The sequence below is a fragment of the Sciurus vulgaris genome (assembly GCF_902686455.1).
Source record: "Sciurus vulgaris genome assembly, chromosome: 3".
Taxonomy (NCBI): domain Eukaryota; kingdom Metazoa; phylum Chordata; class Mammalia; order Rodentia; family Sciuridae; genus Sciurus; species Sciurus vulgaris.
Genome location: NC_136463.1, coordinates 127,611,452 through 127,635,583, shown reverse-complemented (window position 1 = coordinate 127,635,583; position 24,132 = coordinate 127,611,452). Strand labels below are relative to the sequence as shown.

General features: G+C 41.0%; 1 pseudogene across 1 annotated transcript in view; it reads left to right on the top strand.

Annotated features, from left to right (window-relative positions):
• The first annotated feature begins 8,145 nt into the window (after nt 1-8,145).
• Nucleotides 8,146-24,132, top strand: part of LOC306658271 (large ribosomal subunit protein uL6-like) — a 36,660-nt pseudogene continuing 20,673 nt past the window's right edge. Inside the window, exons 1-3 of the transcript XR_013766613.1 lie at nt 8,146-8,319; nt 8,430-8,544; nt 19,366-19,497. The product of XR_013766613.1 is annotated as a large ribosomal subunit protein uL6-like (transcript). The remainder of the gene's footprint in view (nt 8,320-8,429; nt 8,545-19,365; nt 19,498-24,132) is intronic.

The window sequence follows — 24,132 nt, the reverse complement described above, 5'->3', positions numbered from 1 at the left end:
GGGACAGTGGATTTTACTTGTGTCCCAGAACATTTCACTTCTCTGTTCCTGCCTGTTTTTTGGTCTTGGTTCTCCAGTTTTCTTGGAGAAGCCATGAGCTAGCAATATATCTGTTATGGTTTAGATGTGAGGTGTCCCCCAAAAGTTCATGTGTGAGACAGTGCAAGGAAGTTCAGAGGAGAAATGATTGGGTTGTGAGAGTATTAACTCAATCAGTGAATTAATCCCCTGATCAGGATTAATTGAGTGGTCACTGAAGTGGTATGGCTGGAAGAGGTGGGAATTGGAGTGTTGCTTTGGGGTATATATTTGTATCTGGCAAGTGGAGACCTCTCTCTGTTTCCTGATCATCATGTGAGCTGTTTCCCTCCACCACACTCTTCTACCATGATGTTCTGTCTCACCTCAAGCCCTGAGGAATGGAGACTGCTGTCTATGGATTGAGACAGTGAGTCCCCAAATAAACTTCTCCCCCTTTATAGTTGTTCTGGTTGGGTTCTTTTAGTCACAGCAGCGAAAAAGCTTATGAAAACAGCATCCTTTCAGTAAATCAGTTCTCAATTAAATCAGCCAGATTTTGTGCCTGCTGTTTGAAACCCAGGACCTGGGCTGATTCAGGAAGCATTCTCTTGCTATGAAAATGTTTCTATCTTTCCCAGACACCTACCCTGTAAGCAGGTAATGAACCGCACCTAATGAGCCAGAATTGCCCTGGACACTTGGTTTTGGTAGAGCCTGTGATGCTGGATCCTGGCACTGTTCCGTTGCTGCTGCTGCAGGACGTGTGAAACAGTCCTACAGGCACTGTCACTGGTCCTATTCTGATGGATGGCTCAGCTTGAGTTTGTGCTCTTCTCAGAAAGGCACCCTCCTGCTGAAAGGGTCTTAACAACTCCTGTCACCTCAGTATGAGAGAAGGAAGATTGCAGCAAAGGGGACAATAACCCAGAGAGCTCAAATGAGAATGAGAATGGCACACTTAGCACTCCTTTTATTTTCTTGTAGTCCGAGGCATTAAATCCAGGGGTGCTCTATTGCCGAGCCACATCCCCAGTCCTACCGTCCTCTTCATTTTTTTTATCTTGAGACAGGGGCTTGCTGAGTTGCCGAGGCTGGCCTCAAACTTGTGATCCTCCTGTCTCAACCTCTAGAGTCACTGGGATTACAAGTGGACACTAGCGTGCTCAGTTTTAACACTCTAAAAAAATTAACCATTAAAAAAATAGTATTGACTATCAGTGTTTAGATTTCCACCTAACTGCATTTAAATCACTGATATCTAATCCTCGTGAGACGAAGTTTAAGTTTTGATCCTTTTCATACTTGCTTCATGATACGTACGTTTGAGACTGGTTCCAGAGGGTAGACATGGTAGAGCGGTTTCAAACGGGGCTTTATTTAACTCTATGTCTTTGGAAGCATGTTAGAGTTCCCTAAAGGAACTCTCATGGAAGGGTAAGTTAAGACCCAGAAAAACAGGCAACAGGGGAGGCACTCAGGGTAAGGTCAAAAGGTACCAAAGAGAAAGCAGTTTCAAAGTTTAGATTACGAAACAGCCTTTGGTTATTTGTGTTGCTGGGATAATTTGTTGACACTTTATCTCTTTTTCATTGTTGATGATCAAATACAGGATCTCCTTCTGCTAGACAAATGCTCTGCCACTGAGCCCCAGTCCTTTTTGCCACTTCTCATCAGTAGGGTCATTGGCCACATGTTCCTTTCTGTGTCATAGTGCAATATGTAAATAGAATAGACACTGGGAAGAAATGTATATATGCTGATAATGAGAAGCTGAAAATGGCCCCAATGAAATAATCAAAGTCAAGAAAATAAACTTCTGTCAAGTTTGGGGTCACTTTTAAGTCTGTTGCATAATAGTCCATATGCAAAGGGAATGCGTGCTGGAGGTGGTTTATTTGCCCATACTAAAAACTCCAGAACATGCATTTCCATTGGGCATTGGGCTACCCCCAGAATTGCTCAGAGCTGTTTGCTAATTGGAATAATTCATTTCCTTCCCCACATTCCCCCCTTTTGTTGTGTTGTTTATTTATTTATTTATTTTTTTTGCCTTAGGCCAGTATTCCCCAGCCTGGGTTCTGAGCAACACTGAGCATTTGGTGATTTTTCCATGGTCAGATAAGTTTGGGAAATGGCATCTACTCCACGTTCCCTCTTGAAGAGTCAACAGTATATATTGGTATTAAAAGTTCTGAGAAGTCACCTGCTAAATAAACATTTATGTATGGCTTACAGAAGGCACTAATTCTAAAGTTCAATGAATGGATAGGTGTCCCCTCACCCCCATGCTTTCCAAACTGTTTTTTTATTTTTTAATGATGCAGACTTTTTTTCCTATGGAATAACTATTAATATCTTGTGGCACACCAGTGTTCTGCATAGGATATCATAATACTAAAAAAAAAAAAAAAAAAAGTCGCTTATGTAAAATTCTTGTTTTTATCTGTGAAACGAGTCCACCCTATTCCTTCTTCATCTTTCTTCATCCCATTCTTGCAGTGATCAGTCACCTGAGTGATGACCCCACCCTCTAGCCAGGATTGGTTGAGTGGTGGGCACCTCATCCAAGCTAAACCAATCAGATCCTTCTTTGGGAAAGTGGAATTAGGAAGTAGTTGCTCAGGTCAGTAGAAATGGAAATGTCTGAAATGGAGAGCAAGTCAATGAGGGAAGTGGGATGATGGCGATTTTCCACCAGGAAGGCTGGGAGCAGAAGAATGAAGCAAATGCCAAGGTGGAAAGATGTTCAGGGTTCTCTATAATGTTCTGACGTTAGCTTCTTGTCTATTCTGACGCATATCTATTTAACTACTTGAATTCTTAAAAATAACCCAGAATTCTTGCAGTATATCTGTTTTTTTTTTCTTTTTTTTCTCTCTCATTCCTTCCTTCTCCCTCCCTCCCTCTCTCCCTCCCTCCCTTCCTTCCTTCCTTCTTTCCTCACCAGGGATTGAACTCAGGGGCACTTTACCACTGAGATATATCCCTAGCCCTTTTTATTTTTGTTTTGAGACAGGTTCTCTCAGAGTTACTTAGGGCCTTGCTAAATTGCTGAGGCTGGCCTTGAACTTGTGATCCTCCTGCTTTGGCCTCTTGTGTCACTGGGTTTATAGCTGTGTGCCATCAGACCCAGCTCTTTGCTTTTTTTATATTTATTTATTAATTTTTTAGTTGTCAATGGACCTTTATTTTTATTTTTTTTAATTTATATGCAGTGCCAACTGTTTGCTTTTAAGCTAGCACAAATGGAGTTCTATTTCTTGCAACCAAAAAATATTCTAGTAAATTGTGATTCTTCCCAGAGGGGAGTTGATGTGCTCTATCATTCATGATCTGCTGTAGAAGGTCTGGTAAAGAATGTTGACATACATTTTGAGAATGAGGTGGCTTATATTTTCAAGGAGAACCCTTTGAAATCTAGGGTGAGTGTGGGTAAATGATGACCGAGGATAGTAACTTGATCATTTCCCTAGTTCACTCCATCTCTAGGCTGGAAGTCTCCAGCCTGTAGCAAAGAAGGGAAATTTCAGAGAAATCACAAAACCACCACACAGGCTCTTTCTCTAGGAAAACGGGCAAGTTCACTCTGCATGCCAGATTGAGATACTGTATTTTAAAATCCTGAAGTTCCCAAGACTGGAATCCTGAGTGGAAAATTGGACCCCCCAAGGTCCATGGCTGCTGGCCTTGAGTTAAGTGTCCCCCTTTGTTCTTACCATGGGAAGTTCAATTTAGAGCAATTTGGAATGATTCTCTCCAGTCTCAGGGCATCATTAGGTATTTCAAGGCTGGTGGTTAGCTTGGTAAAAACCACTTCCCCATATTAGAAGATCACAGGGACTATTGAAAAGACATCACAGAGTATATGATTTTAAGCAAGTCATAGTTTTCAGATTACCAGTATTTTCAGACAGTTTAAAAAGTGCTTGTATCTTATATATAAACACAATCTATATAGCAAAGCTCACATTGACCTTGGAAAAACCGTCTTTAATGCAGCATGGAAGTGTCATGGACTCCAGGGGTATCATGGGCTATTCAGGAACATTTTATTTTATTTTATATTAGTTTTTATTCCTTAAAGCCAGGCTGCAAGCAATTCACCATGAATGTTAGTGAACAAGCGTGGACCACAGATTAGAGGCTAATGGCTCCTTCATTATCTTCTCTTAAACCTTGGGCATGATGTTGAGAGGTTATTTCCTTAAACGAGTTTACTTTTGGTTGGCTCTGGAGTGTGATTTTTATTTTAATCCTGTGAGAGCAGTGTTCTTTAGTCAGATGACCTCAGAGAATCTGGAGTTTTCAGCTGCTGAGTTCTTGATGTGTTGAATGGGACACAATATTCTATTTAGAGGTCACTAGTGGGTCCATGCACACAATAGTTTGTCACTGTCACAAATGAGTCAACAAAGAAATGCCATCCTGCGCCTGCATTGGAGCTAAATGTTGAAATATACATTTTATTTATTCATTTTTTAATTTTGCAGTGCTTGGGATCAAACCCAGGGCTTCATGCATGCTAGGCAAGTCCTCTTCCACTGAGCTACTCCCCACCCCAGCCCCACGCTTATGATTCCGTGTTTTAAAACTGGATCCAAGTGTGATTTTCCTCTGTTTCTCAAAATGTATCTAAGTGGTAAGAACCACTTTTGAAAAATCTCTACCTTTGAAAGACCCTGTTCTTGGGTCCTGAAGGAGTGATTTTATTGAAATACTGTGGTCTAAATCCTAAGCTTCTGAAGCTGATTTGTAAGTGCACATTTTCTAAGTAAATGGTGTCTTCTAGGAAAGAACTCTCATAATGACAGGGTTTTAGTTGAGAAAGAAAGTCTGATCTATGAATACCTATCTATGTATTTATTTGACACTTAAAATGTTACGTTTTGGCATTTTCTTAGAATATTCTTTTTTTTTTCCCTTTGGTACTGGGGATTAAACCAGGGGCACACTACCAAGTTATGTTCCCAACTCCCCAACCCTTTTTATTTTTTTTATTTTGAGACAGGGTCTTGTTTAGTTGCTGAGGCTGGCCTCAAACTTGTGATCGTCGTGCCTCAGCTTCCTGAGTCTCTGGGATTACAGATGTGTACCACTGTGCCTAGCTTTTCTTAGAATATCTTTGGCTTTGTAATTTATTTCTTCCAGACTCTGCTTTAAGTCAGAAATTGCATTCTCTGATAAGGAAATACAAACATGAGACCGTTGGCTAGTATAGAATGCAGTCAGAGACCTACTGGGATCTTTAAAAGCTGTGCGTCAACTCCAGCATGCCTTGGAGAGCAGCTGACCCTGTTAGCTCCTGGTGTACACATTTCTGTTTGCTTCAAACTTGGCATAAGCTTTGGAGGAGTTTCATTGTATCCTGCCTTTTCTCCTTTTCTTCTATTATTATCAATAAAAGATATAACTTTGTAGAATTTATTAGTTTTCTTACTGAGATCTTGAACAACTTAAACTTTGAGTTTCAGTTTCCTCATTTGCAAGTAGATAATAATGCTCATTTCATATAGTTGCTACAAATATCGCACAAGAAAATTTATACAGAATACTTCAACCACAGTGCTTGGCGTATAAATATGCCATGATAAATGTTATTTTCTTCAACTGAGCTCACTGGAAGAGGGACTAAACAAATATTGTGACCAAAGGCAAAAGAAGTAGCACCGGAAAGAGTCCATGTACCCCAGGAACCATTTTAAATCTATTTGGATAGTTTTATTGTTATTGTTTTTTATTGTCCTTTGTTTCCAGGATTTAGGGGAGAAAGAAGCAAAGTAGAGCATGAGTGATCAGGCTAGAGGCAGGAGCAAGGGAGCCTCTGCTGCTGTGGTCTGGGTGAGGCTGGTGGTGGGCTGAGTGTGGACTTTGTCAGTCTACATGACCACTACTCCACCTTCACCAAACCTGGTTGGGGGCATAAGTTATGGATATTAGTTATTTCTTTTGACAAATGTACCATGTAATCATCAAATGACTCCTTCCTTTGACTTGTATAGGTCTTTGGTAAACAAACTGGGCTGCACATTATAATCACTTGGAGACTTAAAAACTACCAATGTCCGGGTTCCAATCCCAGAGATTCTGAATTAATTTGGTGTGGAGGACAGCATGGGTTGGAGATTTTTCAAAGTCCACCAGCTGGTTTGAAAAATGTGTAGCAGAGATTGAAAATCACTGCTGTAGGTGTTATCCCGAAGACATAAAAGAAAAATACTCATTGAGGCAATCTTTTCCTACGCTGCCCTTAACCGTGGGCTTAGGAGCTCATAGCCCGGCAAACCAACACAACACAAGAAAACAAAAAAGTATTCACAATAATTAGTCCTTTGGGATTCTTAGAACAATTGTGAGTTCTGCATGGTAGTTGGTACAGTTCAGGAGTTAGGTGTTGGGTACAGCTGTATTTCCTCTGAATAAATTTCTTATGAATGGCATTTTTTGAAAAAAAAAAATCTTTGTCACTCCCTTTGGATTAGAAGTGATGTTTATTGCCAAAGACTTACATTTTTCTACCCTGGAAAATTTATTTGCTGATTGACTTTAAATAAATTCATCTTAACTGGATTATTTCCACTTATTTCTGAGATTGTTATCCAGTATCACTGTAGGCCTTTTCAATGCTAGCTTACACCAGTACTTTTCAAATTGGTACTCTTTGAGAGTGACCTGGAATCTTGTTAAAATGCAGATTGGGATCCTAGGTCTGGTATGAAGCCTGAGATCCTGCATTTCTAATGAGCTCTCAGGTCAAGTGTCAGATGGCTGTAAGCATGTGGGTTTGTCTCTGTGTCTTCTACTCTGTTTCATTGTTTTTCATGTCTATTTTAATGCCAATACCATGTGTATGACACTTCTACCAATTTCAAATCTCTCTTTTGCACCTTCGATGACACCGAGGAGAGATTACTTCAGGCCCATGTAAGTATAAGATGAGATTTTGGGTTCTATTATTTGTAAATGGATCAGGATGTTTCAATTTTAAAAATGTGAAGTTGAAATGCTACTGTCTGTCAATAGCTGAATAAGCATCCTCTCAAAATAGATGATGATGATTTTGAGAGATAGTCTCTCTAAATTGCCCAGGCTAGCCTCAAACTCACAATCCTCCAGCCTCTAGTTGGAATTACACCCAGTTTATGATGATGTTTTTAACTCAAGTTTTGAGAATCTGAGATCATGAAAGTCAGGCCCACAAGTGCCAGGAGTACTCACAGCTGCACACACAATTTTGGAGAGCTTTTTTTTTTTTGTTGTTGGGTGAGATTTTTTCCCCCTGCTCAAAGAATAAAGTTCAATAAAGATAACGAAAAATTCATAGGCAGCCGGGCACCGTGGCACACGTATGTAATCTTAGCTGGGGAGGCTTAGGCAGGAAGATTGCAAGTTCAAAGCCAGCCTCAGCAACTTAGTGAGGCCCTAAGCAACTTAGTGAGACCCTGTCTCAAAATAAAAAACAAAAAGGACTGGGGATGTGACTCTGGGTTCAATCCCTGGTTCAAAAAAAGAAAAAGAAAAAAAGAAAAATTATAGAAAATGAAAAATTATATTTTGTTCACTCAGAAAGTTTGATATTTTTAGTATCTCATCGAAACAGAGAATATCTAGCACCTCTACCCCCCACCCTTAGGCAGTGAGGTCACATGGAATCTCGATTACATTCCTGAAAGAATGAAAATGTAAGCTGGGGATATAGCACAGTGGGTAAAGTGCTTGCCTTGCAAGCATAAGGCCCTGGGTTCAATCCCCAGCACCACAAGAAAAAAAAAAAAAAAAAAAAAAAGTATATTTAAAAAAAAAAAAAAAAAAAAAAAAAAAAAAGAATGAAAATGTAAATTTGTGGATATAACTGATCTGTTGAACAGGTGTGATGAGAAAGATGTGATTGGTACGAAACTTACTTCTGACTTCTACATCTCTTTTGAGGGGGTGTTTTTGTGGGGTAAAAGCTGTGACAGATGTCAGGAGTGTTCTAGTCCCTTAAGGAGTAGAAATCCTACCAACAATTTAAGCCAAAACATATACTCTTGGTTTAGAAATAGAATTCCAATCTAATGTATAACCAATGTTTCTTTCTTTTTTTTTTCTTTTTTGCAGGAGTGAGGTTGAACCTGGGACCTAGCACACACTAAAAAAGTACTCCATTGCTGAGCTACCTCCCCAGTCCTTTTTAGTTTGAAACAGGGTCTCTTAAATTGCCCACAATGGCCTTGACCTTGTGCTCTTCCTGCCTCAGCCTCCTGGTATTACAGGTGTGCACCATCACACCCAGCTCAGTGTTTCAACATATGTTTAAAAGTAAGATTTCTCCCTTCTGGCTCCAGTCGTAGCCTGTTCATCAAAGGCCACCTGCCATTGAGAAGGAAATATGGTGACTTTTCCTTTCTCCATTCTCCACTTTCTTTCAGGTTCCTCTGGGAGTAGAACTCTGGAAGGCAGGAAGTCTAAGCCTAACTGAAATGCTTACTTGAATGATGTGACTGTGAGATGGTTTTGTACTCTGGGTCTGGCAGATGCTTACAGGTGAATCTTTCTCTTCTGATGGTGTTGGGGGCTCCTCAGAGTTTCCCTGCAGGCAGGGCCCTCCTGTCAGACCTGGGAGGTAGATTGAGCAGATCATTCCCTAGATTCTGTGCTCTCTTCATAACTTGTTTTCATTCCACAAGGACTTTGGAGTTCTACTGCTCCCAGAAGATTCTCAATCTTCTGATCATTCAAAATGGAATTCTCATTTTTTTTCTTATTTACATGGGTCCAAAGTAATTTTTCCTGAGCATCATCAAAGGTATAGAAGAGAGGTTTGAAATTGGTAGAACTGTCATGACAGATGGAAAAATGGTTTTGTGTTTATGTCATATATTTGGAGAGGACTCACAGTTCAAAATGGTTTCAGCCAACCCTTCCCCTCATGGGGTGGGGTGCTATTAGGAATCACACAGGACAGCAGGTCTCTGCAAAAGAGTACCTTCTACAAGTTCTTTTCCAGTACTCATGATTTCAGCCCTTCAATATCCTTACAGGTTTTAGGGGTACCCAGTTTTATAACTCTCTGACATTTCTAGGTGGTGGTTTGGTCCCTCCCTCACTTTGGAGATTTCATACTTATAGAATCTTTGGTGCTTCACTTGTAAGTTCAATTTAATGTTTTATTATCCTGTGACTTAAATTTTGATTTCTCTTCCAAATTAGGTCAATTCCTGGACCATTGACCTATGTCAAAATACCTTTCTATATATTAGGGTTTCTCAGTCTCAGCACAATGGACGTTTTGTACCAGATAATTTTTTGCTGTGGAAGATTGTCCTGGTCATTATAGGGTATTTAGCAGTATCCCTGGCCTCTACCACTAGGTGCCAATATCACACATCGCTCCTACTCATTCACCTGAGGCATGACAATAAAAATATCTCCAGATGTTGCTAATGCCTCTGCCAGGGAGTGGAAGTGGGGGGTGGTAAGGAATGGCACAAATTTGATCCTGACCGAGACCCATTGCCACACATTTATAGGTACAGGTCTAAGGGCCAAGCCACATCATACCTATGACCTAGACTAGAATAGTAGCCCTGGAAGCAAACTTGGACCACGGGATCAACATGGAACCTACGCAGAGAGGTTGAGCTGATTACATGGTGCCACAGTCCCTGCCATAGACAGGACTGGGAAGAACCTAGGGCTCCTGACCCTCATATGGCACTCATGAGGTTGAGGATAAATGATTATTAATTTTCAACACAGTACTAATTTTAAAGTACCTATGCTTAGAATTTTCTGTGCCAAAAATAGAACATGGAAAAACCTTATCTAATTAGTTAGTGAATAGCACTGAATTAAAATTGGACACTATAATTAATCAATGCTAAATTGTAGTCAAATCCATTACCCTTGAGTAGATTACCTGTGTGACCCATTGTCCCATTCTGACACCACGAGCCAGGGGTCTGCAGATGCTGACTGGAGGGCTCGGGAAGGAAGGGGTGTGTGGGGCCAAGGGGAATCTGTGAGCGACAGTAAATCATTTTCGTGTTATCTGTAGTTTGTTTTTATCTGCGTCACTGCTCCTCTCCATGACCAAAGCTAATTGAGAATTGACTGTTACAAACTTTCATTAGAGAAGGCCAGAGATAGAAAACCCCTTCCGAAAAAAAAAAAACAAAAACAAATTATTCAATTCTCTCTTCTAACTATAGTCAGTTTGGGGGCTGAATGAGCAAATTCCAGAAACTTTTCCTGTTTTTTTTTTTTTTAACTAGAGGATTCTTTAAATTAAAAACAATTAAAAATTCTATCACTGAGAAAAACATAAGCTTTTCACATAATCCTTTTTAGCAGTGGCTTGAGAGAAATAGGTTAGAAGTAATACTTAGACATTTGTCCTAAAGAGTAAATTTCATTTCTGAACTCTGTGTTTAGGCCTAAATGATGATTTTTTTTTTTTTTTTTTTGGTACTAGGGATTGAACCCAGGGGTGCTTAATCACTGAGCCACATCCCCAGGCCTTTTTTATATTTTATTTAGAGATAGGGTCTTGCTGAGTTGCTTAGGGCCTTGCTAAGTTGCTGAGGCGGGCTTTGAACTCATGATCCTCCTGCTTCAGCCTCCCAACTTGCTGGGATTACAGGTGTGTGCCACCATGCGCAGCTAAACCTCGATGTCTTAATTGCCCGAATGTGTTGCAATGCATCAGACCCCTTGCCCGAGTCAGCTCAGTGGAATCACTGCTGCCTTCCCGAGGAACCTTTCCACTCCCAGGTCTGTCTGGGGGACCCCAGTCTCCCCAATCAGAAATGTGGAGATTACCAGTGAGGCTTCTCTCTTAATGCTAATTTTAAAAATTTAAGAAATTAAAAATCTTATTCTGTATTTGTTGAACTCTTACACTGCATTCGGCCCGGCCCTGTGCTAACACATGTCCATGCTTTTAAACCCCCCACCCACATGAGGCAAGTGTCACTGTTCCATTTCTCAGGTGCCCTCTAGGGTACTTTTTCTCTGCCTTAAAACACTCCATTATCACTCTCTTTAAAATGTCTCTGAGGGACAGGCATGGTGGCCCACACCTGTAATCTCAGAGGCTTGGGAGGCTGGGGCAGGAGGATCTTGAGTTCAAAGCCAGTCTCAGCAACTTAGCAAGGCCCTAAGCAACTCAGCAAGACCCTGTCTCTAAATAAAAAATAAAAAAGAACTGGGATGTGGTTCAGTGACTAAGCACCCCTGGGTTCAATTCCTGGTACAAAAAAAAAAAAAAGAGCCTCCTGGGCAAACGGCACATATCCCACCAGGATCTACCCCAAACTGCTTTCTGTAGACCATTCCCACTCTTAGATCCCTCTGTAGCTCCCTATTACTTACCATATTAAGTTCAAAGGTTTCCTCTGAGTCACTGTATTCTGAACTGACCCAAGTGGTCAGTTCACGCCTGTCCTCCATTCAGGAATCCCTTTTCTCACCTAGGAAAATGACAGACTTGGTCTTCCATTTCCTAAGGCCTCATCAGCCACTGAGTCCTACCCTGAGACTCATTTTTCTGTGCATCCTGGGATTGTAGCCCACCTGATCCCTAATTTAATTCTTCCCCTCCCCCTCCCCTTCCCCCTCCCCCCCCCCCTCCTTCTTCTTCCCGGGAATTGAACCTGAGGGTGCTTAACCACTGAGCTACATCCTCAGTTGTTTTTGTATTTTATTTAGAGACAGGGTCTGGTTGAATTGCTTAGGGCCTCGCTGAATTGCTGAGGCTGGCTTTGAACTCACGATCCTCCTGCCTCAGCTTCCCTAGCTGCTGGGATTACAGGCGTGCACCACTGCATCTGGCCCAGTTCAATTCTTAATTTTCCCTCATCACTTCATACATTTTTGTGGTCCAGACCTTATGATCTTGTGGTTCCCTTGTGTTTCCTAGAATCCAAAGGGCCAAAGGAGAGGAATAAGCTTCAAGACAGTCCCAGCATAGTGTCAGTTGAGTCCAATAAGTGCTTGTTGGTTTGTTTCACATCACTTTTCAAAAATGGGAAGTAACATTGGGATAGAAGTGAGACTCAGTGGAAGTCTCTGGGCATGGTTGGTGCTACCAAGAGCAGAGATACTCAATCTCGAAGATATTATGCTTTCCTGAAAGTGTTTTAACATCATCAGGAAATGAGATTCACACTCAGTTTTATACTGCATCATGTTAAACCTATTTTATTATTATATTTTTCTATTTCCTAATATATTGATATGAGATATGTGAATTATAGCAAGAGTTAATTGCCTATTTATGATTTGGGATTGTTATTAATTTGAGAAAATTATCTGTCCTGATTGTAAGAACTCCTAGTGAAATAGAATTCTACCAATTTCTAAACAGCATCTTATTTTGGAGTTTTTTTTTTTTTAATTTACTTGCACTGTTCTATAATATAGTTTTTAAATCTTATGAGTTACAGCAGTAGTTCAGTTTTTGTTAAAGGAATTTAAAAATATGAGTTATAAAAGCTTTTGGTTTATTAATGCCACTGAATAATTTTTTTTGTTTTTAAACAGCATCTTAAAATTTTATCGTTCTTACTGTGGTATGCTACACATAACATGTCCATTCTGCAAAGTCGCAGGTTGGTGGCATTGAGTACATTCAGATCATTGTACAGTCATCACGACCATACTCTGGTAGAACGTTTCTATCCCATAGAAGTAAACTCATTCAATATTCATCTTTCCGATTAATATTTTTGAAAGTTTTTGGTACTGGCAGAAATTCGTAGACTGCACAAAGCACAATTTTAAAAGATACACCCAGAAGATGAATAAGTCTTAAGTGGGTTAGTTGCTTTCTCTTTCTTAGCTGGCCACATCTCGTTTCAGCTAAGGACTGCCAGTATTATGGGCAGTGATGTTCTAACTGTGCTTTCTAAGATTCTGTGTTTGTCTCCTTGGCATCCACAAGTTACAGGACTAAACTAGGCTGGAGTGGCTTCTATTTACCAGCTATCCAGAGCCTATGCTCTGAACCACCTCCTCTTCTATCTGTGAATACACTGACTGGTATTTCCCCTGCCCTAAATCACCCAGAGCCAGGTACCCAACAATTAGAGCCCCAACCTGTGATAGTATTCAAACTGGACAACTGTAAGCTGTGTGACCTGCAGAAAGCACATTAAAAGTTCTGACTTCAGCTTTCCTTTCACTCCCTCCTACTTCCTGACTGAAAACTGGCACTTCCCTGCATGGCCCTGCACAGTGTGGCAAGCCCCCTCCTCTTGGAAAGTGTAAGAGATGAGTTCTTCTAAGGGCATTGCCTGTCTGTGTTGTCACTCAGTCACCTCCATAAATTAAAATCCTGCAGTTACAAATGAGACAGATGACCGTGTGGTTTCCTGGGGGACTTTCTGTCAAGTGCATTTGCATTCTTTATTGTGTCACTCCAGGAACTGTCCGCGTGTCCTCTGCTCTCAGAAACCTGATGTCCAGAGTTGATAAAGATGTCCAAGTGTGCAAAATAAAAATTTCTTTCTTATTAGTTAGTTTTGGAGGCTGGGAAATTCAAGATCAAGGGTTAGATGACAAAGGCAGGCCTCTGGGAGGGACTGAAGGGTTAAGAGACGAGAACATCTGGGAAGCAACTTCCTGGAGGCAAGCATTCCAGGCAGAGGAAACAGGATGCCCCCAAGCAAGTAGCAGCAAGAGGGCTAGCGTGTGATGGAAGTAGAAGTGGAGAGACAGACTGGGGAAAACCTGTAAAATGCACTGTGGTTGCACATAATATGAACACTTGATTCTGCCTGTGGATTAGGAGAAAGGGGAGCCCCCCCACTTGCTGGGAGCAGTGGTGGGAGCACATTGCAAGAGCACTTGTGGCATCAGTAATAACGGTTGTTCTACCTACCAGTGTTAGCATACTCACTGGGTTCCAGGTGCCAGAACCCTGTATATATAGCAGCTCATTTTATTAGATTTCTACAATAATTTTTGTTAAGGCAATACATGCATGCACATGATTAAAAACAATCAGGGAGAAAAGGCTTCTAAAAAATAGTAGCAGTTACCTGCCTTCCTCCCTATCTTTGGTCATTTTTTTTTTTTCCCCCTAAAGTCAACCACTTTCTACTCTTTCTTAACTGTTCCTTCTGATATGTATCCTTTATTTCCAAATAATGTGTTCATTCTGTTACCTCATGTTTTAGACCTGGGTTATTGAATTTTGTGTGTGTTAGGAAACAATTTAGCTCTCTGACCCACCTTCCTCCTCTGTCACCCACATCCCTTAGACTGTCCTAGACTTTCCAGGCAGCTGTGACAAGTGGGTTAGACTCATAAATTTATTCTTTGCTGTTCTGGAGGCTGGGAAGTGTAAGATCAAGGTGCTGATGTGTTTGGTGTCCTGTGAAGGCCTTGTCCTCATAGATGGTGCTGTCTAGGGGTCCTCACATGGTTGAGGGGCAGAAGAGCCACAAGCCGATCCCAGTTTTCTTTAGTCCTTTTATAAATGCATTAATAATCCACCATAAGGGCTCTGCCTCATGCTCAATCACTTTCCAAAAATGATTAATATACCTCTTAATACCACCACAATGGGAATTAAGTTTTAACATGGATTTTAGAGGAGATGCATCCAAACCATAGTATATATCATGATTTTAGTTCAATTAATAATCAGTGTGTACAATATTTACTGTGTAAATATTGTTCACTGCTCAGTCAAGAATATGTGATTATGTAATATAATTATTTTTCCTCAATCTTTTTTTTCTAAAGTAAATAATTGCTCTTGTTTTTTACTTGCTCAGTTCTAAGTACATGTCATTACTATTTCTTCAAATTGCTAACAAATTTGTCAGCCAATGTCTATTAATAATGTGTCCAGTTCCAAACACTCAATCATTTCTGTTCTTCCTCCTACAGAGTGCTGTCATCCAGTCCTTCATCCTTCCTCAAATTTGAACTGGGTGCTCTTGGGTGTGGGGGACCTCACTCATCCTCTTTCCCATGTTAGACATCCTCTTTGCTGTATCTCTCGCTTCTGTCTTGATAGATTCTATTGGTTGTTGAAGGATATCTTCCAGGAGCTTCCTAAGAAAGGACATATGGGCTGGGCATGGTGGCCCACACCTGTAATCCCAGTAACTTGGGAGGCTGAGGCAGGAGGATCACGAGTTCAAAGCCAGCTTTAGCAACTTAGTGAGACCCTATGCAACTTAGCAAGACCCTGTCTCTAAATAAAATATAAAAAAGGGCTGGGGATGTGGTTCAGTGGTTAAGTATCCCTGGGTTTTTTTGGCAGGGGGGATACATAAAAAGAAAGAAAAAAGAAAGGGCATATGGGAGGCAGAGTTTTTTGATTACTTGTATGACTTAAATGTATTCAACCCTCATATGTGTTTGAATACTGGCTGAGTTTATAATTCTAAATGGGAAATAACACTCCCTGAGAATTTCAACTGTATTTGTTCATGTGTTTTAGCATCTAGAAGAAGTCCTATATCATTCTGACTTCTCTTTTTATATTTCATTTTTTTCTTCTCGAAAAATCTCTTATGATATTTGTTTTATTCCTGGTGTTCTGAAATTTGGGATTGTTGTTTCTTTGAGTCTGTTTTCAAAAACATGTTAGAGGGCTGGGGATATAGCTCAGTTGGTAGAGTGCTTGCCTTGCAAGCACAAGGCTCTGGGTTCAATCCCCAGCGCTGCAAAAAAAAAACCAAAAAAACCAAAAAAAAAAAAAAAACCTAAAAAAACATGCTGGAAAGGGTCCCAAAAAGAGAGGCAACTTTTCCAAAAGTTCTGAGGCCATTAATTTAAAAAAACAAACAAAACAAAAAATTCTTTGGGGGAAGGATAGGATGCTAGTAGAGATAAAGATTTTAAAGGAATCAGAAAAATTTGAAAGCAATTAAAATATTTAAGACTTTTAAAAATTTTATTTTGCTTCCTTTAAAAAGCAGTAGTTCTCACTCAGGGTGATTTTGCCGTCCAGGGATCATTTGGCCACATCTGGAGGTATCTTGGTTGTTGTGACTGGGCAGGGAGGGATTCTTCTAGTATCTGGTGGGAAGACACCAAGACTACTGCTAAAAATCCTACAATGCAAGGAGGCCCCCATAACAAAAAATGATCAGTGTCAAAAAATGATCAGCCCAACACGTCAACAGTGTCACACTTGAGAAACTCTAAAGATTTCCAGTTTATTGGTAGAAATGCCAAAAAATATGAGTAGATTGGCTTCATTCTGCATTCATTCATCCATTTCTCACGTTTTTAGTTGTATGTCTAGTAAGGCCAAAGTTCCAAGCCTGTTCTCACAGAACTTTGACTCTTGAAATAAATTGACTTTTAAAAAAATTTTTGATATATGTAGAGATTCTAGAAAATAAATAGTTTTCCCATGAATTTTAGGATTACGAAAACAAATTTCTTAAAGGAAAAAAACAGGCTTCCCAAAGTTTCATTATATTTCAGTCTTGCACTTGGACATCCCTAGCTTAGTGAGAGTGTCGGTACTGGTGAGGCAGGACAATGCCTGTATTTAATAAGCATGGAAACCATCTGAGCTACCTTCCCAGGGGATTCTGAGCCCTGTGGAAGACCAGTGTCTCTGCATCCCTGCTCCAGAATCAGCTGGAATGCCAGTTGAAAATGCAAATTCTTAGGGGCTGGGCATGTAGTTTAGTGGTACAACACTTACTCAGCATGTGTGAGGCCCTGGTTTGATTTCCAGCACTGCGGAAGGAAGGAAGGAAGGAAGGAAGGAAGGAAGGAAGGAGGAAGGAAGGAAGGGAGGGAGGGAGGGAGGGAGGGAGGGAAGGAGGGAGGGAGGGAGGAAGGAAGGAGTTCCTAAGTCTAAGTGCAGACAAGTGGGAGCAGAATCAGTAGGATGCTGCAAAGATTGTATTTGTGTGTGTGTGTGTCCTGGGGATTGAATCCAGGACCGGTGTTGAATACTCACCCATGTTGAATACTCACTTTACTGCTATGCTATACCCCCAACCCAACATGACTCTGTATTTTAAAAAAAATTTTCCTAGTGACTTTTTTTAAAAAAATTATGTGTTCTTTTTAGTTATACATGGCAGTAGAATGTATTTTGACATTATACATACATGGAATATAACTTCCCATTCTTGTGGTTGTACAAGACCATGGAGTTACATTGGTCACATATTCATATATGAACATAGAAAAGTTATATCCAATTCATTCTACTGCATGACTGTATTTTAGCAAGCTGCCCAAGTGATATTTTGCTCACCAACACTTCTGGCCTAGGTGTTGTCTGCACTGAAAATGTGTGTGAGGTTTGGATCCAGGGGTGAAAGTGGTGGTGATTAGGGTATACAATGTCTTTAATACTAGGAATAAAATGAAGTATTAGCACTGAGTTTAGACCAACTCTCTCATCAGACAGCCCAATTTAACTCTTAGCTTTATCATTTATTAGCTGTGCAACATTTAGGAAATGACCCAACCTCTCTGAGTCCCATTTTCCTTGTCTGTAAAATGGAAATAATAGTATATGTTGCATAGGGGGTGTGTTGGGATTCATGTAACATGCTTGCATAGTCTAGCGCATCATCAGCGCATGGTAGAGTTTTAAAGAGACCCAGCTCTTGTGATCCCAAGAGGAAAATTCTTGATCTAAACTTCAGGATTTTCTCCAACCAAAGATGGTATCTTCAGTTCCATACAGTGTTCTCTATTCACTGCCCTCATTCTTCCTTAGAATGGTGAGACCATAGCCCTGTTACATTTTCTGGACCCTCTCCTCCCCAGACTTAACATCAGTACACGCTCAAATATGCACACATGCGTGCGCGCGCACACACACACACACACACACACACACACACACACACACACACACTCTCACTCTCCCTCTTATGTGCACACATAAACTCTCTGTGGCCTGTGGTGCTGGGCTGGCAGGTGAAGTGGAGACAGAGCACCCTCCTGGTGGCAGGCCCTGCTAGCTGGAGCACGCAGCAGTGGAGCATAATCAGAGCCCTCGACGGGCTCTTCCAATCACAATATTGTGATTAGTCTCACTTCCTGCTTGGAAAACAGGCAGATTTGAGAAAGGGAAGTCCTACCCAGGTTTGGGTGGGATTTCAAATGGATCTTTTCTGCAAATAAGATTAAAAGCAGAAAGGGGGAAGACAAGTGATCCAAAATGTCCCTGTAGCGTAGGATTTATTGAGCCTTAGAGGAAAGGATGCCAGGGGACCCTGGGAGCTCTGACTCCCTGCAACCTTGTTATCAATTGGACTTTGCTGTCCAAGTGACTCTGACCAGCACTGGGGTTGGTGGGCTGCTGAGTTGCGGATGAGGATTTAAAAGGGTTCAGCATGGAAGAAGACTTTTAAGCAGGTTCATTACTGTCTGTAAACATCTCCTCAGCATCTTCAGGGGACAGCTAGGGAAATTAACTAGGTGACTGGGCAAGTTCCTAACTCTCTCTAATTTTTGTTTCCTCGTGTGTAAATTGGGATGATCATAGGACTGTTTCATAGGACTGTTGTGAGTATTATGGGAGTGAATGCTGGTACAGCACTGAAACCAGGACCTGGCACATCGTAAGCCTTCAGGAAGTGTGAGCTAGTATTCTCATGAGGAATCCATCAATACCCAAGGTCAAAGTGTTGGTGTTCGGGTTGCCAAGATAGGGGGAAATTCGCTGTGAAAAGTCCATGGCTTTATATTATGTTTTGAGGTTGAAAAGAGTGATTTCTTTATAGACTCAAAATTTTCTGGAAATACAAATGTACCTTTTGAAATTTAGTCCTGAGGGGCAGCTTAGATCTCCTGCTGCAGCGGTGGTGATGTCTGGCCTGTTGAAAGAAAGCACGTTTGCGTTTAATGCACAGCCCACAAAGGACCTCCTTCGCTTGAACTTTAAACTTTACAGAGGAACAAATAAAATACATGGGAGCAAAAGTTCCTCGGTTCTTCTGCCACCAACAGATGGGGTTAAGGGTCTCTTAGTCTCTCTTTGGACTTAAGGAAAGTGGACTTCCGGACAACCTCTATAAGGAAACTAGCTTCTGTACCTTTTTTGGCCTTAGGACTTTGGGAAGACAGATTCCAACCATATGGAGACAGTAAACCAAGAATGTGAAAAAAAAAAAAAAAAAAATCTGGTTTTTGTTCATCCAGAAGTAAGTGACGGCTGCTAGCTGAAAAGTATGTTTTTGTTATTAAAGAAGCAAATTAAAATTGCAAGGAAACAATGGAATGATCAACTCACAAAAGTTATTTGCTTTGATTAAAAGCACCAATAAGTGTGTCTTGGTTCTATAACTGCTTCATTTAGCACTTGACATATAATAGATTTTTTTCACAGTATAATATCTCCATTGAAATATAATTATTTTGCAGATTGCTCAACTGAATACTCTTATAAACATGCTGTTAGGGGGACTCACCCCTGGTGATCATCAGGATATCATGACAATGTGCACAATTGATGGACATCTGAGGGACGTGGCAGCTGAGCTCTGAGCAGAGAAGGTGATTTGTTGCAGAGCAATTACCCTAATGCATTTTTAAAAGCATAAAATAAAGAATAATTTCATTTGCTGAAAAGATATTTTAGGTGCTTCGGTAAAGCAGTGACAGAATATTTTGATTGTCAGGTTTTTTTTTTTCTTCCTTTAAAGTTAGATAATTACATTTACTAGTTAAAGAATTGCCATTTAAAAATAATATTTTGTCTAAATGTTTAAAGATGTCTATTAAAAATGTATACTGAACATGACAGCGGCCTTTTCATGCTGTAATTTTAGTCAGTGGTCTGAAAACAATTAGGAGGAAAAAATGTACATTTATTCAGTGCTAGCTGGAGAGTCGAGAATCTGTAGAGTGCATTATGATTTTTAAGATAGTCCTATTTTTGCTCAGATAACACCTCTGAAAAAGGTTCTATGGTCATGTACATATTTATTTAGTTTCTCTAGTGATCTCTCTAGTGCACAAAGCTCCCAGTAGTCTGTGGCCCCTGGTATCCGCAATCTCATACTAACAATGTAGAGAAATTGGGGGAAAACTTTAACAGAACAGTGAAAATATGACTGATCTATATACACCTGCACAGCGAGCGGCACTGGTTGTTGCAATACTGAAGTATTTGCTTACCTGTTAGTAAAATGCTCCCCTGATACCTCAGCTCATCCGATCCCTCCCTAAGACCCTCCAAGTGGCTTCACAATCTACCGGCCAAAGGTTGCATGCCTGCATTAATAGGGGCTGCCACCTGTCCCAGCCAACTAGCTTCCATTTCAATGGTTGAGTGTCTGGGTCACGCTGGTGTTCACCCCTGTTTGGACTGTTTTTTTAAGATTTGGCCTAGGAACACTTGAAATATTCAGAAGCAGCATTGGGAAGCTGATGTGTGTGATGGGGCAGTTCCCTGGTCCCCTGACTAAGTGACAAAAGCACAACCAGCTTCTTGATTTTGCTGAGTTTTTCCCAAGAGGGTGGATCTCCAACTGGGGAAGATCTGGGGACAGATTTGTGCCCTAAAATGACTCCTCAAGGAGGTTCTGGGATCATTTGCCCACTGCAGCTGTCAGTCTGTTCTGCTATTGGACCAAAGAGCCCTTTCGGATCGGGAATGACCTCCTGGGGAAGGAAGGGGATGATAAGATACAAAGCCTCCCAACCATGAGTGGCTGAGGCAGGGAGTCCGTGCTTGGTCATTGATTCTGCAACAGGAAAACTGAAGCTTTGAGGCAGATTTCCCAGGAAAATCTGGAACCATGCTCTAGTCCATCACACTTGAAAGATGTCTCATAGTTCAGATACCAAGCACCGTGGCCTTGCTGAGGGGCGCCTCTTCTCAGGAACAGTCAGAAGCTCAGGCCTTCTTTCCCTGGCTGAAACACTGTTATAGTTTGGATCTGGAACGTCCCCAGAGGTTCATGTGTTGAACACTTCATTAAAGCAGCCATGTTCAGAGGGGGCTCTTTGGAAGAAATTGGATCCTGAGAGCTCTGACCTTATTAATGGATGGATTCATAATTTGATGGCATTATTGGGATGTGGTGGAAAGTGTAGGGTGGGGCCTAGTTGGTGTATCTTATCCCCATTCTCTCTCTGCTTCCCAGCTGCCATGAGCTCAGCAGCTTCCTTCTACCATGATATTCTGCCTTATCTCAAGTCCAAAAAGCAATGGGGCCAGTTGACCATGGATTGAGGCCGTTGAAATCATGAACCATGAACTGAACTAAATATTTCCTCCTTGAAGTTGTTTATGTCAGATATTTTGGTCACTGTGACAAAAACTGACTAATTAGACATGTTTTCATCCAGTCACTGTAAAAACCCAACAGGTCTCCCTATCTCCTGGCCACATCCTTGCCAGGGCTGACTATTAAACTGTAAATTTGATGATGACCTTCCTAGCCTAAGACCCATCGGTGCCTTCCAGAGTAGGGGTCTCCAAACCATTTTGAGCATGTAACCCCAATTTATGTATTTATTTATAAATTATATACAGGTTCTATTGTACTGATAGGATGTACAAAAATAGACTTGAAAGAATAGGGTTAATAATAATTATCTTAATAATAGACACATATCTTTTCATCCCACACCTCCAGTGGATGTTTAGCGTTCCACCCACTGGGGACCAGAGGCCCAGGACTGTTGAGTGCCCTGGTGCTCCTCAGGGGGTCTGACGGAATTACACATTCTGAATGGGTAGTCCTGGGGAGGTGGCCTGAGATTCTGCTCTAACTAGTCCTTAGGTGAAACTGTGGTTTCTAGTCATGAGATGTTCCTCATAATTATCCTTCTGTATGTTTTCTCCTTGTCTTCTGACAGTTGGCTTGTATAAATAATTCTTGAATTTGGCTCTTTTTTTTTTTTTTTTTCCCCTTAACTTTTAGAACTCTCTAAGTAAATACTGTCATTACTAAGCTAAGTGATAAATGTTTTCCTGGCACCCCCTAACTTCCCAAGAACAATCACTTAGATTTTACAACACTCTTAATAAAGAATTAATTGAGTATGTCTTTTTGACTAGAGTAATTTATTTAGAGTTAGAATATTTTTATTTGTGCTCACGACAAAGTAATTAGTGATAGCCATTTTGGAAGAGATTTATTTTTTATTATTTTTTTTAAGGTATCATTTATTATGGTAGAGTCTGTGAGAGAGACTCTTTGTCCAGGACAATACTCTTTTAGCCTTGTTAGTGTCTTATTCTTTATAAATGTGCCTAATTGTTACAGTTGCTAAACAGAACTCATCCTTCTGAGTGTGATCATTTACTGTGAGAAGGCATAATAGCAGTTGCATCTGAAATTTGCAGCAATTTTACATATTCTTTCTGCAGACATTATTTTTTTCTTGTTTCCAAAGGCGCTGAGGAAGTGCTGCTGTTTTCGCCATTGTCAGGGGCAGCTGTCTCTGCGCTGAGGCTGTGCACCCACCAACCAGGCAGATGGTGGCTGGTAGCTGAGGCATGTCTTCTGCGCACAGGACCCACTTTGTCGGCTTTGGGGAGCACAGCTGCCACGCTGTTAGGATGGTGACAGCGAGGCGCCGTCTGCATTTCAGACACGGGAGCCCTTGTATAGAGCCATGTGCTCTGAAAGGGTGCTTGGGGTCTCCAGAGCATTGAATAGGCACTTGCATATTCAAACTGCCAGAGCTGTGTGAAAATATGGATTGCTATTAATTAGAATTTTGGATAGGAATCAGGCAGGAGGTGTGTTGCAAGGACTAAGGGAAACAGCTCTGCCAGATCTGCATGTTAATGTATTCCTGACGGGAGAGGCAAGCCGGGCTCTGCAGCCTGCATCAGCCCAGCTTCTAAGACCTGATTCACTCCTCCACCTTCACCTGTGTGGATCCTTTGTGCTAATCAAATCCATTCTGATGAGGCTTTGCTAAGGCACTCAGTTGCCTGGGGAGGGGCGCACTCTGCATGAAGTGGAAGAACATTTCCTGATTCTGGAGGCTGTGACTTGGCCCTCCAAGGAGAGAGAGCTCAATGGGGAAGCCAGCACAGGGGTGCGGCAGCTATGGAATCTGCATTTTCCTATTGTCAAGTCTAGGCCACAAAGCTCGGCTGCAGCTCTGTTACTTCTTCCATAGCACCCCTTCCTTGCTTCTGCCTGCTGTCCTCAAAAGTGGACATTCAGGCTTAACCCAGATACATCTTTTGAAAAACAATTCTATTAATATATAATTTACATCTCATGCAACTTATGAATTTAATGTCTATAATTCAGTGGGTTTTGGTTTAGTCAGGATCTGTATAGTCATTAACACAGTCAAATTTATTTGTTTATTTATTTATTTATTTATTTGTGCTAGGGATTGAACCAGTGACTTAATCACTGAGCCACATCCCCGGCCCTTTTTAAAAATATTTTATTTAGAGACAGGCTCTTGCTGGGTTTCTGAGAGCCTCAGTGGATTGCTGAGGCTGGCTTTGAACTCACGATCCTCCTGCCTCAGTCTCCCAAGCCTCTGGGATTACAGGTGTGCCCCACTGCACCCGGCACTGCAGTCAATTTTAGAACAATTTTATCACCTCAAAACAAACAAAAATAAAATGAAGAAAAATACAAAACAAGCAATACCCGCCCAATAACAACCCAAAAAACAAAACCCAAAACAAAAAAACAGAAATAGCTCTAGTTTTTTAATTACAGGGTATTTCTTTACTCTTACGATATTGTCCCTAATTCCCTCATCCCTCTTCCTCAGCTCTAAGTAACTACTAATACATTTTCCTCTCTCTGGACCCAGATGCTTTCTGTGGGAATAGTTTGGGGACATGATGTGTATGTGTGTGAATCTTCATAGAGGATGGGGGTCAAGAGGAGAGGAAAGGAAAGCTTCCTGAGCATCTGAGAAAGCAATCCTAGCACATAAATTCTTGAGCTCAGTGATCATCTCTTGAAGTCAAAGTGATCTGCTTCCGATTTGATCATCCCAACCTGACACACTATCCATCACTAACTCTGTCAATCTTAACAGCTTGATAACCTGTCTACTGGGTTCAATCCCCAGTACCACACACACACACACACACACACACACACACACACACACACACACACAAAAGCTATCAGTGATATTTGAAGAAGTCAAGATAGGATTTGCATCTGATACTCCTCAGGATAGTACTAT